Genomic DNA, 6,000 nt, shown 5'->3' on the forward strand with positions numbered 1-6,000 from the left:
TATACTTCATAGAATCTTTATTTTTCTTTTCTACTCTCTTCTTGATTTCAAAGTCCTCCTTGTCAATCGACTTTTGCAATTCTTCATCAGATAAATTGGCTAACTTTTTGAAACTATATCCATGTCTTATCAGACTTATCACCAATGCGTTATTCCTTCTTGCCTCATTGAAACTTTGTTGTATATTTTCCCTCTGCTCATTAGTTAGTTCAATTTGAGGGGATATGATATCAACTTTTTCAACCTTATCACCTTGACCATCATTATTGTTGTCATCATCAGTATCATCTTCAGCACTTTCATCAACATCAGTGCCCTCATCTTGTTCGGTTGAATCATCAAGTGCTTCAATTCTTGGTTCATTCTTATCTGGTTCAGCATCAAGCATAACCACTTGAATAGGAACAACCATCACGTGCTTTGATGTTCCTTAGGGCTTTCAACAAAATATTCAGGATCACCATCCTTCTTAGCCCCTTTCTTCTCCACTTCATCATCACTATGATCACGACCATCATATGTGCACCTTTTCCGTGTGTATTTCTTTCCAAATTTTTGATCATCTTTTTCACCCTTTCCTGCATTTTCCTCAGCAATTTTCTTTCCATATTCATTCCATTTCTTGCTGAGTTGTGCAGTAATTGATTCTCCGGCATCATCTACCACCATTTGTGTATCTTTTTCATCAGTAACCTTTTTCGTGGTGGTTGGTGCTTCAGGTTGAGCAAACTTGCTTATAACCAATGCTAAGGTGTTGTCAACTTCCTCATCTTGTTTCATTTTGATCAACACCTCAGTCACTTCCTGCACCACATTTCCTTCTTCATCAAGAGTTTTAGCAATATTTGTTTGTTTAATTAAGGTCTCTTGCTCTGCAAACTTTTCTTCAATCATGGTTTGGGTAATGAATTCCCTCTTCAATGTTTCTTTCACAATACTTTCATGCCTCTTGGCAGCCTGAGCTTCCTCATCTTTTCATCCTCAACATTCACATTCTTTGTATTAACATGCTCATCATCAAATTCAGATTCATCTATCATTTTTCCCTTCTCATTCCTTCTTTTTTCCTCTTATGAATCAGGTGGGAAATTATCAATATCATTCATCAAATATTCCATCTCCTTATCATGCTCAACCTTCTTGGAACATTCTTAATAAGTTTCTTGTTCATATAGGATCAGTTCCTCAGTCGCAGCATTCTCATCCATCACATCAGTTAACACATCAGTGGCAATGGCTTCAGTCATAACATCAGTAGAAATGGCATCAGTTGCTATTTCTTCTGTAGTTACTACATCATCAGTGGGTAGATTATTCTTTTCAGCATCAGTCTCCTTCTCTTTTCTCAACAGATCATCATCAAAATCTCCATACAGAGTATTCAAAATCTCATCATTAACATCATAATTTTGCTCATCATCATCAGATTTATCACCCTCATAATCTTCATCAACAACTATTCTCTCATCACTATCCTCAACATCACTATCACTATATGTATTCAAGATACTTTTCAGTCCATCAGCCTCAACCTCCACCACAACATCTACCATCTCTTCATCTTCATCAACAACAGCATCAGTTGCCTCTGGGATATTCTACCCCTGTTTTGGTACAGCTGAAGTCTTCTCAACCTCAGCCTCCAGGGTTTGAATTCTCACATGAGCTTGGGCCAACTGTACTTAAGTACGATTAAAAATATTTGTAAACTAATAATATATAAATTAATAAATCATATTTGACCATCAAACTCTCAAATCCGATTTTCTTTTACTTAGTATCTCTGTATTCTATCTTCCTTTATAGGCTATATCGTCAACGTGTGATCTGCGATCGTCATTCTTATATTATCTCTTCACTTTTGTTCGTCTATCACGGTGAGTACCACATTCCCCTATTTTACTCGTTTTCTACGTTTTGGGGACATATGCGTCAACATATTTTCTCTTATTTAAACATATGCTCAAACTGCAACTATTGCCTTATGTGTTAACAATTTTATACCATACTTGTTACGTGCTTACATTGCTTATTGTGAATCGCAATCAGTGAGTTCCAACATAATCTCATAATAGTATGATCATACGACAGTCTTCATAGCTTCGTGTTTTTCGACATTCATTTATCTTTGCTCATTGGTTAAATAAACTGGTGTGTTGCTCACTCAAACTTGTGTTGACAATTCTACTTTATTTTCAATGCATATACAGGTGATCGTGTGATGTGAAGTTAGTTCAAGTTCGGAAGATCATTTAAGGAATAATGTTAGAGAAATTAAAAGAGACAATTGTTTATAGGTTTTGTCGATCCCGAATATATCTCTCAATCACTCACTATCTCAATGTCGTAACCCACACGTTAGTGTTGACAACAAGGTTAATGACTTTCTATTTGGGGTAAGAACAATAGGGTATTAATGGCGGAAATACTAACACACTAAATGTTGCTTAAACGACACAAAAGGTTACAAATACACACTGTAACTCAAAAAATTTCTATTTAATATTAAGTCAGATACAAACGAAACTCGATCAGGGTTTCAGAATGGAATGTTTGGATTTTATGGTAGTCAGCCGTCAAAATCACAATCAAGTGTAAGGTCAGGTGTCGTGTCATGTATTCTAAGAGTGCCCTAAATTATTCTTTTTATAGGCTTGCCCTGACACCTGACATTCCTTCTAGAAACCCTAGTGATAGTGACATTATATATTCAAACGAAATACAAAAGATTCTAATTGTAAACAGGTCTTCGAGCAAGCTTTGCAGCTTTTGTCTTCTTCGAGCAGACCTGGTAACCATAAACTGTGTTGGTAAACAATTCTCTAGACAAACTTTACTTAGGATATTAAGGAAAATATCCATCTAGCAGACTTCAATCTCCTTGACTATATCAAACTTTGCTCGACATAGTCCTACGAGCAAACTTGTTCATAAGAGATCCTTTCAAGTCTTTGTTAACTTTAACTTATTGAACAAACCCAAGTGTGATGGTAACATTATAGCTTGTGATGGTAGCACTGTATCTTGCTCTGAGTTGAACCTTGCTCGGCAGAAGTACTTGGATAAATTTTTGATCAACTTCCTTTAAGCTTGTTGGGACCACTGTTTATTATATAAACCTTGCTAGATCTTCTAAAAGACTTGGTATTAGCTTGGTTTAGCCAAGAGTTTGCTCAGAAACAAAAATTGCTTGACATGAAGAACAACCTTGCTAGACAAAGTGAAGTATGCTCCAACTTACACTTAAGAAGGCCTAAGTGTGCCCGGTATCCATATTTAGTCATATTCAGAGAGGTTCAGAAGATTTCAATCTTCATTATGTCTTTTCCTCATCCCAACAGTTTTTTCCACTATTTGTTTTTGTTTGGATATTGTATGGAATATTTGTTTTATTTGAATTTAATAAATAGATATTGAAATTTCCAATATTGCATAATAGTACCTTGAGAGCTGCGGGCAATCAGCTCACGCCACGGCATTTCCGCCGTAGGTTGGGGTGTGACAGGTTTCATGGTGGTAAACAAACATATGAATGGCTTTGTGTAATGAGATTGATATTACCTAATAACTGCAAACCCATTCAAGTAATGTGTATTTTTAGTAATGATGGTTTTTTGTGTGTTAGGTCACTACACTATTCAATTTTAAAGAGCATTGTTGTTTCACCCTGACCAGACTATGTTGTCTGAATTAGGCCCATGCTAGCTTATAAACAACTAGACTAGAAACAAGTGTATTACACCAAATGAATAAAGAAGATATTAAATTAAATATTAAATTGTTAGTTATAGATTTAAGAATTATGAAAGATAGGGGGAGGAGTTTCCTTATTAGATTATGAAAAAAAAGAAGTGAAAAAGGTAATGGCCTTGTGGTAGAAGGCTTGGGTTCTTCAGTGGAGACTCATGTTCTAATCTCACTTGTGTAACTTTTGGGTGGGTATTGCCAATTAAGGATTTAAACTACGCTTTGTGCAAAGGTTGTCAGTTTGAACTCTGATCACACCCGGGATTTCGTCTCACTATGTGTTACGCTAGAGAGTTCTACTATTGTGGAGGCACAACGATTGTCAAGTGGCAGTCGACAGTATGGTTTCCCGGGGGATCGCCCAAGCCAAACTCTGAAATCAGCATGGTTCTTGTTAAGATAACATAGTCTGGCCAGAGTGGAGTATTAGGGCTCTCTAAATTTGGAGAGTGGGGAGCCTAAATATAAGAACGTCGTCGTTAAAAAAAAAAGTGATAGTCGACATTTAAGATTAAGAAAGAAAAAAACTAAAAAAACTTATTTATTAATTAAAAAAATAGAAGTAAGAAAAGTAAATCAGAATTCATTGAAATTTTATAACTGATGCCTCATTTAGAGCAATCTCAATCCATTCTCTAAATTTTATGAGTAGGTTTTATATGTTTTTAAAGATGGTTAAAAGTGGTTCTGAGAGGAGAAGAGAGAAAATGTTATTGTTCATGGTTAAATTTGAAGAAACACATTGTTCACTTCTATAATTTTTATAATGTTTTTGAAAGTGGTTGTGAGTTAAATAGAGAGAAAAGGTAATGAAAAAAATATAAAAAAATATTATTTAATTAAAAAATGTGAGAGAAAAGAGAATGTTTTTAGTGTAATTATAAAGATGGAGATAGAGATTCGATTGGGAATTGTTAGGTCACCAATAATTAAGTACTGAGGATATGTTATTCTTGGAGACAACTCTAGATCAATTATCCTTCTGAAGAGTTCTGGAGTTGTGTCAGGATTAAGGATCCTCAGTAGTTGATATTACTAAAGGTTGTTTCTTATGTGTAGGTTGATAGTTAATAAGTGCAACGGCTCCAAGACCTAGTCTACCAGATATTTCGCTACTGGACTTGTTCATCACGTGGTCAAATGGTGTGGATGAAGATAATGGGAAGGTGGCAGATTAATAAGAGATTATTGTTAGTTGTTATTCTAGTTAAATATCGAGTTTATGATCAAATTAGGTCATATACACATACGCACATTTATTCACTGACGGATGACATTCAAGAACACTGTCTTAAGAACTCTTTAAGCAATTCATACACACACTTAGCTAATTTGTAATCTTTGATCATAAACTCAAACCTTGTAAACGCATTTTTTTATTAATAAAGTGGCGATAGACGATTTTTCATCACCTGGGGTTTTTGTACCGGCGATCCGACCTAGATCAAGGCCTTTTCCTTGTAAGAAATCCTCGTGTTTGTGTTTGCAATTTTTACACAATCGATATTATCATCATAGCACTAGACCTTACCTTACAAATTTGGTTACTTGATCCTTAAAAGATTTTTGACCAAAACAATTTGGCACCCACCGTGGGGCCATTGGTGCTATAATCCATATTATTCCTATCAATTTTCAACCTATTTACCTACACTACCATCAATCTTCTGCTTCATCCACCATGCCTTCATCAGTTTCTCACCCACAAAGAACCTTACCACCGATGCCTCCTCCGCTAGTAGCAGCTCCAAAGACCACCGCGGATGGAAACAAGACACAACTTCCAGTGTTCCAGAGCTCAAAAACCACTGCTGCCACGCCGGTGGTTAACTCTAACAATGATGTTTCTGCTATGTTTTCACAGGTTAAAGCGTACAAAGAGCAGCAGAACAATATTAACCAGAAGATCCTACGTGAGATAGAGGATCTCAAGAAGAATAAGAGGCCACCGGAGGATAAGACTCCCCTGATGCCTAGGATGTTGGATTTCACCACTCCAGGATCTATGGCTCAACAAGCTCAAGGATCCTCGTTCCTCCAGCAAGGATCATCTATCCGTTAGCCAGGGTTTATGGGTCAGCAGGCCCAGTGATCCTCGTTCCTCAAGCAAGGATCATCTATCCTTCAGCCAGGGTTTATGGGTCAGCAGGCTCAACGATCATCAATCCTTCAACCAGGATCCTCTGGGTTGTATCACCAAGGATCCGTCAACTCCTAACCTCAAGGATCCTTCTGGCAGAATCAGGGATCCTC

Source organism: Bidens hawaiensis, unplaced genomic scaffold (assembly GCF_021521415.1).
Source record: "Bidens hawaiensis isolate Kalapana, Puna unplaced genomic scaffold, B.hawaiensis_p1.1 tig00037630_1, whole genome shotgun sequence".
NCBI lineage: Eukaryota > Viridiplantae > Streptophyta > Magnoliopsida > Asterales > Asteraceae > Bidens > Bidens hawaiensis.